Below are 12740 nucleotides of genomic sequence, written 5' to 3' on the forward strand. Positions count from 1 at the left end.
AGCGAAAAGAACTAGAGGAGCAGCAGAGGTTAGAACAAGAAAAAGAGAAGAGCAAATCCCAAACAGAGCAACATAAACAGACCTCCATTGATCCCGAATTGCTTAAGCAATGGAAGCAATTCGATTCCATTATTAAAGGAACGGAGGGCTCCAAAGATACAGACACCTCTAAAACAAGCGATGCACCTGATACCACTTCTTCTCAGGTTCTAAGCGGAACCAGCGGCCCACCCATTTCAAAAGATGTCGAGGTAATTACTAAAGACCCTTCCGATCAAATTGTGCTCCAGGTGGAAGATATTCCTCCCCTGGATGTTTTCTACAGCCCTAGGTACAGAGCAGTTGTTAAGCGCTCAAGGAAGAGACGAAGGCTTGATAAACCTTCTATCTTTCCTGAGCAAACTGTCACGGGCAATGTAGTCTGGAAGGAGGAATTGGACCCCTCCGATGATCTAACAAAGTTGTCGCAGTATGCGGGAGCTTATTCTGCAGCGACTATTGACAAAGCATCGGAGGTAAGTCTTCTATTGAAGACTAAGGACCAGGAGATTTGTGCATTACAGGCAGAAGTAACCGAGGCGAAGAACAAGGCAGCGCAGGTAGAAGAGCAGTTGCTGGCACAACAACAAGAAAACAATGTATTAACCCAGCAACTGCAGACTGAAAAGCAGAGAATCAACTAGAACGCAATCCAGAAGCAGAAAGAATTGTCGGAGGCATTGGCACAGTTGAGAGCGGCGAATGAGCTGATGATGAAATCAAAAGACGAGCAAATAGCTCAACTATTAGCGCAGCTTGAAGACATCAAGGGCACCCAGAAAGTGGAGGATTTCAGAGCAGAGGCAGCTCAAATAAATGGCGCATTAATATCTCAGATTAGACTCCTATGCCGACAACTTACTGAGGCTGAGACATTATGCGAAATCTCTACCGCAGTATGTCAGCAGGTTGAAAAAGCCAGAAATGAGCTAGATCAGGCCGAAGAAAGCATAGCCAGATATCTTGATTGGCAAGATTCTGATGTGGGGAAGGCAGTGAACCTGCCCAGAATCTATGAGACATACAAGGACATACTCTTCATGGAATGAAACACTCAGGTAATGAAAGCAAAAAGAGCAGCTTCAAAGTGTAAATTGATTGCCAGCAATATGATTGATTTAGTCAACAATACACTCTATTTGGCCAACATGATCTCCCAGTGCACACCTGGAAGCATAACAACAGCAAACATGATTGAACAAACAAGTTATCATGACTTGGAGGAAAAGGGAAGGTTAATCGCTGGAGTAAATACTTTAACCTTCGAGGCATATTAGCTCTTTCTAATCAAGCCACACACTCAAAGGTCGGCCCTCAAATGTTTAACAGATGCTCTCGGATGCCTGATCCCCGATATTCAGGATGCCACATATGATGCCCAGCTCACTTCGCGTCTCAACACTCCACCAGAAGTAGAGCCAATGCTGGCGATATGTCAGCTGAGGTTTAAAGGCAAAGAGCCCACCTGATGAAGCATTGCCGCCAACTGCCAGATCGCCAAGGAAAATGGAAGAAATATTTATTGATGCCATTTTAATAGCTTTTCAGTTTCTTAGATATTTAGAGTAGCTTAGTATTTATAGACCCTTTCATGTTTTTAGAAAGGGTCGTAAAATTTTGTAATAGACTTGAAGGCTGAAGTTTGCACTACTGTGCTTCAGCCTATATTCTTTTGTGAAACTCGACCAATGGTTCTTAATTTAACGGGAAAGCTGTTTTATGCAATTGCGCACTATTGTCTTTTGTTTGGAATGCTTTCTGGTTTGAAGGAAGAACTGCGACATAGCGACTAATATACTGGATTGTTAAGCAGCTTACATGGTACTTTTATCTGCATCTGTATTCTTTCCTCTTATATGAATTGCTGTGTTATTATCTTTGCTATTGTTAAATATGTGTATGCGCTGTAACAGCAAATCTTCATTTCGTTCCACTATTGGATGTTTTGTGATATGCCCTCTCTTTTAATCATGCATGTAGCAATGATATGAATGATAAAGTGTAGTAATTCGCTGTCATCGCTCTGCATAACTACTTATGCAGAGCAATCTTGAATGATTAAAATATCTATGTTTTAGCGATAGAGTCATCTATATGCCTGTCTTGAAGCATAGACTATCAAACGCTACGCTTTAAAAATTGATAAGTCCCAGGATTAGATTACAGTTAGTATATTTCGCCGATAGTTTTAGCTGTTCGCTTGTTACCATCATATCCCATAAGTCACTCATCCATCCCGTTTACTTATAATTTTTGGGAAACTGGTCCCATCATCCCCAATCGGAGCCACTATTCCAAACGGAAAAGGAGCTGTACTAAGGTCCGGACCGGGTGGTTTCCCCAATGTTGTTGCAACAATTTTCGGGGCATCAACAGATCATAAGACCTGAAATGAATTATCATTATGTGGTATGATCATGGATAGTCTAGATTTGAATACCAACACATGATTTACACTGTAAATGTTTTGATCTGGGTATGATTGAAGTCTGGAATAGTTTTGATGTTTTAAGTTAGTATTTGCAGATCTGTACGCTATTTCGCTTTGGTAAAAGCGTGTATACATGCCGGTCCGGCACATCGAAGTAGTGTATACATTATGAAATATGATGTTTTAAGTTGTAGTTGGTTTTGGTTGTTGATACAGAGTTCTGGGTTATGCTCTATGTTCTGGTGACTATGTTTTGGTGACAATGTTCTGAATCTTCAGATTGATTGATTATGATTTGCTTCAGTGATGATGGGTTTTCAGTGATTGGTTGTATTGTAGTGGTGATTTATTTTGAGCTTCAATGTTGCTGATGGGCCCAATATGAAAATTTGATGAAATGTGGCCTTCAGATTGTGGTGTTCTTTTGCACGAGTATCCAGTTTGAGAATTTATGAAACATGGTCCCTGGAGGAAGAGAGAAGGTCGTAGCCTTCTATAGGTCAGCACCTACATACTGGTAAACATATCGGCCAGTACAAGAGCCAGGGGATTGGAGCTCCCTTCCATTAGCAGCTAGAAAACAAGTGAAGGTTGGAGCCTTCTATAGGTTGGCGCCTACGTACTAGTAAACGGATTGGCTAGTACAAGAGCTAGGGGGTTGTAGCTCCCTTCCAGTAGAAGTTGGAGAACGAGAGAAGGTTGTAGCCTTTTGCAGGTGGGTTCCTGCGTACTGGTATGAGTCTACACGAGTACAAGATTGTAAACAGGTTTTTATTATATTAAAAGAAGACAACAACAGGTGGTTTTTGTCCCACATTGGGTTTCCACCTTAAATCTTGGTGTTCATGTGTGTTTCTTATGTGTGATGGTTTATTATGTTATTACTACACATGGTTACTATTTATATGGTTAATGAAGTACCGATGCACTGATTAAATTAACTAAATGATAAGTTTGTTAGATATACGTTGGTTTCTTTAAAGATAGTTGTGTGTACACGCGAGTTACCTTCATTGAAGTAGCGTATATAAATCTGAGTATGAAATGAAAAAATTTATTGATTTGATAATACTGATTCACCCCCCTCTTATTATTATTTCCAACAATTTCTATCGGAGTAGGTCCTTTGGCAGAAGCTTGATCGCTTGAAGGAGATCTGTAGAAACAATGGGAAAGAAGCTAAAGAAGAAAGCACCTCGGAAGAAGAAGACATCTCAAAGCAACGGTGACAAAAGGAGATACAATTGGCCATCAAGTGGAAGCAAGTGTTAAAATTCAGAATCACCTAAGATTGAAGATGAACAAGCAAAAGAAGTATCAAGTACAAATTTTTGGTCTTCTACTGATACTTTTCTCTGTTCATGCAATGTTGAAGATTTTGAAAGTGATAGTGAAAGAAATATAGAGGCAGAAGTTAAAAGACTCACAGATAAAATCAAAGATCAACAAGATATTTTTAACAAAAGGGAGTGTGCCTTCAAAGAAAAAGCTACCAGGTTAAAATCTTAGCTGGAGGAAGTGTTGGCTTGGTGGGGCCTAACCCAGGTTCAACGTTAGTTAGCCAAACAAATCCCAACACTAATGGCCCTTTCAGCATCAGCGCGTGGAGCGCATACCGAAGTCTCACCCGAAGCAATATGGGGGGATGTTGGAACCAAGTTTCTGCACCGTGAGATGGTCGTGAAGTCAGTTTATTCCTCTTATTCCTGCTTTTGCACAAGCCATTAAGTTCTAGGGCTCTGTCTGTCTAACCCTTTACTCCACCCTTCAGTACCTCTGTGAAGGGGTACGATCGGCCTTCGCGCAGACCTAACCTACAGTTCAAGTACTTTCGTGCTGCTAAAGCAGCGTATAGAACAAGTTTCCAAGTTATCCTTAAGTGTTTAATTATCTTACTCAACAATCACAGTTAGCACTGCGTAAATAGATATTCTTACTTGTGTTCGATTAACCAATGTAATTACATATATTCACGCATCACATAAGCATTGTAAATGATATCCATACACAATATGACAAGATGCATTAATAGGACATAAAGACACAAAATTTGTAGAATACTTCTCTTTATTGATATCTTCATATGATTACAGACTCTATCTGCCCTGCGCACACAACTGCAGGGTTTCGTGCATTCAGCTGCGGACTTCTACCCTATGCCTCTGCATACTCAACTGCAGAGTCTCTACCTACACTAAGACCTAAAACTTAGACTTCTCACCTTATTGCTCAAGACTTCTTCTACAACTTATGACTCCTCTGAACTACTTAGAACTTACTTACTTAGCTCTTTTTATACAATCCCATGGTCCACGGACCATGGGTAGATCTTTTACATCTGACTTAACTTTACAAAATAAGGGTGAACAACCCTTTATGACTCATGACACCTTCGCACTCTGCAACCACAAAATGCAGAGACTTTACAACTTTATTACAAAATTTGACCCAAAACATGGGCTTTTATCCCCAAAAATTTCCTTAGGGGATCCCGTTCCCAACAAGCCCCCAACACAAACATCATGACTCACCCTCGAGTTAGTCAATAGGCACAGAGATCTTAGCACGAAGACCTCCTAGCTCGACCCTTATGACCGCATCCTTGGTAGTGCACTGTGCGGCTGCCTGCTTTGCATCTTCCACCATTTTCTCAGTCACTGCTCCTGAACTGTTGGCCTGAAGCTTTTGTTGAGTTGCTTGTAGATTCGCAAGCTTTCCTTTAATAGAGGCTATCACCGTGTAAGCCTCATCCAGCCAGGGCTTCAGTCGTGCCTTCAGCACTGCTTCCTTGTGCAACATTGCATACACTTGTTCTTTCAGCGGCTTGGCCTCCTGCAACTTTGCCATTCTTTGTGTGAGCATGACGGTTCACATTGTGCCTTTGACTTCATCATAGCATTGTTGCAGCTCACGTGCTTCTGTCTCCAGTCGCTGTACATTAGGATCCTCCTGCAAGCTCGTCAGGACCTTGAACGACTGTTCAAAGAGTTGTGTGCAGTCATCTACTGCACGGTCAACTGCCACTATTGCTTTTGTGATAGTGGTCGCCCGCTGCTCCTTTACTTCTAGCGGGGTTGAAAGCTGGGCATTCAACTGTAACTTTTTGATCTGTAGCTTCAACTCCAAGTGAACCCTCGCCGTTTTTGTACGAGCGTTGCGCACCCCTGTAGCTAGCTTGCGGATGCGCACCTCGACTGGTTCTTCCTTAGGAATGGCCAACTCTGGGACCATTTGACATGACCCCTCGATGGCTTGCATTATATGCTAGTTCTGATTAGTCGCCTCGATCATAGTGGCTATTGAAGATTCTCACTATAGTGCCATCCACGCATTGTTAATCCGTTGTTCACTAATCACCTAGAGGGCGCGAAGCTCACGAGCCCTCAGCTCCACAATTACTCCATCCTACAAGAGGTGGAGTGCCTGACCAGGGAGCACTGCCAAATTCATCCCTACTCCCTTTACGGTGCTGACAATGGCCTATCAGCTTTGTTCTCCGTGGTCAGTGCTCCATCAGGCAACGTTATGGCAATGGAGGCCTTCGCGTGCAGCATCTCCGTAGCTTCTGAAGTGCCAATAACAAGGGTGGTAGACACCTTTCCATCTTGTGATGCGCAGGTCTGCGGCTCTCCCAGACCTATTTGGATAGCCCCCAATACTAGTTGTTTCTGCTGCTCAAACTGTTGTAGGGCCTCTATGGTGACATCCCGCACTGTGTCACCGATGTCATGCAAATCACCCTCTGTGAGGGTGATTGGGTCCACTGATGTTTTAGTGGCCTTGGATTTCTTTCTAGACCCTCCTTTCTCCTACTCCCTTCGACGCTTAATGAGGGCGGACATCACCTGTGGGTTCGTGTTGTGCTACTATGTCTGCTCATCCATATCTTCTTCTGTCTCAGGTGAAGGCGACGTCGTGCCTTTGTCAGAGCCTCACTATGTTCCTCTTGTTTGCTTCTCCATCTGCTGAGCAGAATTGTGCTCTTCCTAGGCCCTTTCACCGACCTCCTTCTTTCTCTTTTTGGCCAGCTGCATCATCTTGAGCTTGGCTTCCTCCTTCTCTCTCTGTGCAGTGGACTTACTCCCTCCCATCGCCAAGTTTGTTGTAGTGCGCCACTCTGCCAGCCATCGATAAAGTATTGTATCAATGGCGGTGTCTATTGCCAGGTAAGTCAAGTCATACCATTTTTGCAGAAGGTCCTTCCGTGCCCTGATGGCCACATGGTGAAAATCTGCTTTAAACTCTGCGTAGCCTTGCAAGTTGGCAAACACCATAGGAAAAAACCACGGTTTTCGATTGACGGCCATGCAAATGCTCATCTCCATCAAGATCTAGAAGATCTTGTTGTCCTTGATGTGCTATGCATCCTTGGTCTCCCATAGCGAAGCATGCTTCGTTGCTTCTGGTAGGTCTGGCACGACAGAAGGAAATTGGTTGTCCTCTGGCATCTCCCATGCTACCAACACAATAGACAGCAAGAGCCACTCGTAGTGGAATGTCTTACTAAGCTCCTATTCTTCATGACATTTCGCAAGGAACTTACCACAGAGATAGTCTGCCTAGTTGAACTGAACTCCTTCGGTGCGCTGGGTTGCTAGCGCGACGACAGGTGTCAGCACCTCATTGGTGCAACACTTCCTCATCGCCTTCCCTACTAAAATATTCATAGCCACCTTTACAGTAGGGTCACCGATTCTAGATATGGCATATCCATGCGACTTCTTTACTAGCTTAAACTTCTCTTTCATGGCCTCCGTAAGGGACTGCTCACCACCTTTTCTACCAAATATCATGGCCAGATTTTCTCCTGTGTAAGGCAACCATGTGATCCTGTGGATCAACCTGTCAGTGATGGGTATTGGCTCCTCTAGCCATAGACACCCATCATGCACCAAGCATAGCAGCTACTTGATGACCAATACTGTAACCGGGGTGCGGTTGTAGTGCGGCACCCATAGTAGATTGAGAAAACCTACCTTGTCTACTCCTCTAAGCCACCTCCGTGGCTCTAATGCGGTCATTCCAGTGGTTGTATAGATAATGTGATGCATCAGCTACTTGGTCGCCATGTGTGGGAACTTCTCATGGTCGGCCAAGTCCCAGTCTTCAAGTTTTAATAGAGGAACCCGCCCCAATTGTGGTCCTTAAAAAACAATTTCATCTGGCAGTAGAGGGGTTTGCAAGGGGACCTTGCTCTTGTCGATATCTTTTGGCACCTTAGTCTTGCCCTTGTGCAGACGGATGTACTCAGGCAATCGAGTGATAGGGTCAACACCCTGGGCTTCAACATCATCCACATCTACTCCCACATCCTCATCATCCATCGGGATGTCTTCGATTTCTTCCTCCTCCATCTCTAGATTGATTGCCTTTCCCTTCTCCTGTGCAGTAGGCATCGGTGGGTTTCTTCTTGGCAATGCATGCACCGGTATTGCAGGCTGCTTGCCCTTTTTATCCTTTGTGCTCTCCTTGGTTGGGTTGGCTTTGGTCTCGGCGTCCTTGTTTATTTGGGGACTTCGGCTAATACTTCGGCAACCTCGGGAGCAGGTTCTTCAGCCTCCATCTCAATTTCTGGCACCAACTCCTCTACTTTAGTATCTATAGCTTCTGTGGGCTCCAATATGATGTTCTGCAAGAACTCCTGTGTCTCCTTCGGCAATGTCTCAAATACTGAACTGGCTATTAGAACTTTAAAGTGCTCACGATTCATGTGCGCCTGAGAGCTCAACAACTCATTTCTCAAAATTCCAAGTGTTTTTTGCTAGATAGCCACTTGTAATTTATAAGGAATTTTGAATTCAAATCCGACCATTCCCCACAAATTCAATTCATTAATGCCGGATTGGTGGCAGATTTTCAAGGATCTGACCCATAAATTTTGTCTTAAATGCCGGTCACCCAATCCATTTGGACTCATTTCTACGGTCAAATCATGAACAGTGACTTTAATGGTCACTTTCTAGCTGACTTGCATGATTTCTCCCTGGGTAGCGCGACTCCCTTTGCACTGCCGCGAACCCTGTGACACTTCCTTGCTTTGCGCAACCCTCCCATCACGCATCTCCCCAACCTGGGCAGTGTAGTTTATAGTCTCGTGCCCCCTTTCAGCTACCTGGAGTGCTAAGATTGTGCTACCTTCATATAGTCACATGGCCAGATCACCAGTGTATGGTTTCAAGTGACTGCCATTCACCTTTCCTTGACAGGGGCCTGAATTCAATTTGACCAACTCAACCGCTCCTTTGTCAGTAATCTCCTTAATGACATAGGGCCCTAACCAGTGCATTTTGAATTTCCCTGGAAATTTATCAAACTTGCTATCATATAAGAAAACCAGGTCATTTTCCTTAAAGGTGCGCAGCTTAATGTGCCTATCATGCCATGATTTTCTGCACTGCTTTTAGACCTGTTGGTGAAATCCAACTAGAAATCTCTCTTCCTCAAGTTCAGCCAGTTATACGAGCCTCTCTTCCAGGCCTCCGCGATCCATCATACCTGTGAGTTCCACTATGCGCATACTAGGCACAATGTATTCCATGGTCATCACCGCTTCAACACCATATACAAGCCTAAAGGGTGTTTGTCTAGTCAACTTCTTGCATGTCGTCCGATAGGCCCATAGTACTGTAGGTATACGTAGGTCCAAATCACTTTGTTGAGCATTGCAAACCTTGGTCAGCGCATTCTCCAACACTTTATTGAATGCTTCCACCATCCCGTTAGCCTGCGGGTGATAAGGTGTGCTCTTCTGGTGATATACCTGAAATTCCTCCATTAGCGTGCTGATCGTCTCATTCAGAAAGTGCGTACTGTGATCACTCATCAAAATCTTTGGACACCCGAATTGCATTAGTACATACTCAAAGAGGAACTTTGTAGTAGTCGCGCCTGTAAAATCTCTGCCCATCGAGTCAAATCCTCTGTCGTGGTGATAACGTACCTCGCTCCTGTCTTCTTCCCTTTGGGCTAAATGATTCCCACAAAGTCTGTCGCCCATTTCTCAAAGGGTTGGAATGTCATTTGTGGATTTAGAGGCAGCTCATCCCTCTACAGTGGACTACCAGCCCTTTGACACACATCAGATGCTTTGCAATAAGCTTTAGAATCCTAATGGAGTGTTGACCACCACAAGCCTGCCCGTAGAATCTTTTGCGTGGTCGCTCTCCCTGCATAATTTCCTCCTGCAGTGCCCCCATGAGAATCTCTGAGTACTACTCCTTTCAAACTATGGCACATATCATCGCAATATTTCATCAAACCCCATTTTGTATAGATTCCCAGCAATGACAGAAAAATCTGTCGCGCGCACCACTAACTCCTTCTGCTGGACAATGTATCCTTCTAGGGTAGTTCCTGTCATTAGGAAGTGTATGATATATTCAAAATGACCATCCATGACGTGCACTGCAAATAGCTGTGCATCAGGCAATCCTTCTTCCAAATTAGTGGGCTCTTCCCCTATTTCGATGTGCGACAGATGCTCTGGTCTCGCGTTTAGTTGTCCAGGCTTCACAATAACTTCAAAATCATACTCCTGGAACAATAACAACCACTTGCAGATTCTCCCCCCCAACACAGGATTGTTGACTAGGTATTTCAGCATGGAATGATCTGTATACATCTTAAAACAGCCACCCAATAAGTAGTGTCTAAACTTTTGGGGTGCGTATACCATGGCTAACCCTTCACACTCAGTGGCGGAATAATTCTTCTCCACCTTGGATAACCTTCTGCATGTGAATGCTATAGGATGGTCCAAGTCTCCTCCGCTAGCCTGTGTCAGTACTGCTCCCAACGCTATACATGACGCGTCAACATGTACATGAAACTCCTTCTTCCAATCTGGGAAGACTAGGATCGGTGCGGTGACCATATTTTCCTTCAATACATCCAATATTTTCTTACAGTCCTCGTTCCAGTAGCATGTGACATCCCTTTTCAACAACTTCTCCATAGGTGCGGTGATTTGGGCATAGCCTTTGATAAACTTCCTGTAATATCCAATATGTCCTAGGGTAATGTGTAGCTATTCCACATTCCTCAATTCTTCTAAGTTAAGTATCACTGCGATCTTCGCGGGATCTACCATCAGTCCCTGTCTACAAACCACATGACCGAGTAGGGTCCCAAAAGGAACACAAAATAGACATTTATTCAGATTGAGCGCAATCTAGTACCTTCGACAAGTATCTAGCATTAGGCGCAAAATTTCCACATGGAATTTCACCAGACCAGACATAGTCCAATCATCAAATTACACTTCCAGGAACTTATGAATAAATTCCTTGAACGCCGCAATGACTACGTGTGAAAAATCGTAGGTGCATTCTTCAATCCAAAAGGAATTGCAATGTACTGAAAACACCCCACTCAGTCACGAAGGTCGTCTTGCTCCTATCTTCTGATGCGATTTTGATCTGATGGTAGCCAGGGAACCCATCAGTGAAGGAACATGCTTCCTAGCCACCTACATTTTCCAACACCTCATCAGTGAACGGAGTCGGGAAAGGATCATGTACACAAGCGTCATTCAACTTCCTGTAATCTGCGCATATCCTTATTTCATCCTTCTACTTCTTTTCATGTACCACCATTAGGCTTACCCAATTAGACTCTTCTACTGGCTCAATGATGCCTGCCATGAGCATCTTGTCTAGCTCTAAGCGGACCTTTTCCTTATACTTCGGATTGAGACGGTAAGGTATTTGCTTAATCATCTTCGCGTCGAGCTTCAATGTGATCTTCATAACACCCAAGTCTCTGATTATCCCTTTTAGATCCATAAACTTGGTAGGGAACAAATCCTGGTCTTCATGGAGTAATTCGGTGACCTTATCTACCGTCACGTCATCCCAATAATCTCCAATCTCCGCAAATTTGGGCTCTACCTTAGTATCAATGTTTACCTATTTTGTTTTCAATGGCGCAGTTATATCCAGATTCTCAATCTGCGGTCCTTCAACCTCGCGGTGACCTTTTGTTTCAGGAATGTTAATATTTCATGGATCCTCATCTTCTTCCTCAGTGGTCACGTTATATCATTCTAGCATGTGACTTAGCTCAGTGGTCCAATCGGGTTGAATCAGGTCCAAAGGATTCTGCAGTATCCTAAAAATTGTTGCTTTCGCTTCTTGTAACACCTTGTCAATACAGTCAAACCCGTCTTCAACGCTAAATGTCATTAAGAATCCTTCACACAGAATATCCCATTCACCTGTACCATGGCAAAGCTCTATTTCTAAGTACCAGTTCATCGGGATGACATCTAGGGTGTGATAGAACAAGTGCACCCATTCAGGTTGGGGCTTCGCTCCATAACCCTGAGCCCATTTGGCCAAGTGCGCACGCGAATCATCCTTCCCATGATACTTGTCTGTCATTCATACCTTCATCTTCCCAAAGTGTGTTCTCATCATCCTTCTACACTTACGCCAATCATCAAAGCTACCCTTGTGCGTAGCCCACCATCTTGCTGGCGTAGCTCACAGTGCCCAGTCCAAAGCTTGGAAGCACTGCTTCTTTGCTATCTCCCTCTCAAATGCATCCAAAAATATATCTACATCATTCAGGCAATCATAAGTGGGTAGATTTCTTACCTCTAACAACACACAGCTCAGCGACCAGGTCATCATCCCTAACATACTTTGGTAACCTATATAACGCAATGCTTTAGCAGGATCTAGCGGTACTATTACGCAGAGCGATTTCTTCTCAAATATCATATTCTGCTTCTTTAGGTTCATTACCCCATTCATATCAGTAGCCCAATAAATTCCAAGGAGCGCAAGGTAGGGGTTGTTGTCATCTACAATTTCTATTTCTATTACCCCTTGCAACCGCCCCATGGGGATGATATTTTGTTGATTTTCCATCCTTAACTGAATCACAGACCACTACAACGTGGGTCTTCCCATATGTTCCCAAGTCTACTTTGGTAGGACATTCGCGTCTCACCCTAGGTCCAAAATAACTTGATCTATTTCGTATTCTCCTATCTGTGCAGTCAGCCTCATCTCTCGTCCTATCCTTGTTTTATGCTTAGCAATCTTTCGTACCACGTGCAGTTCACCCGGAGTGTTTCCGATGCATCTATTTATAAGCTCCTGTAATCCCTTCACAGCCTTTCTATCATGAAAAAACCTCATGTAGGTCTCTAGGAAGGTTGGAAGCATAGAAGGGTCCATTTCCTAATCAGGCTTATCCTTGCTCCCTGAGGTGGAGGCCTCAGTGAAGCTCTTCTTTGCTTCCATGAATGTTTCGCGGGCGTGCT

The sequence above is a fragment of the Pinus tabuliformis genome, chromosome 1_2, assembly GCF_031772625.1.
Source record: "Pinus tabuliformis cultivar Carrire ecotype Pingquan chromosome 1_2, CPIR1, whole genome shotgun sequence".
Classification (NCBI taxonomy): domain Eukaryota; kingdom Viridiplantae; phylum Streptophyta; class Pinopsida; order Pinales; family Pinaceae; genus Pinus; species Pinus tabuliformis.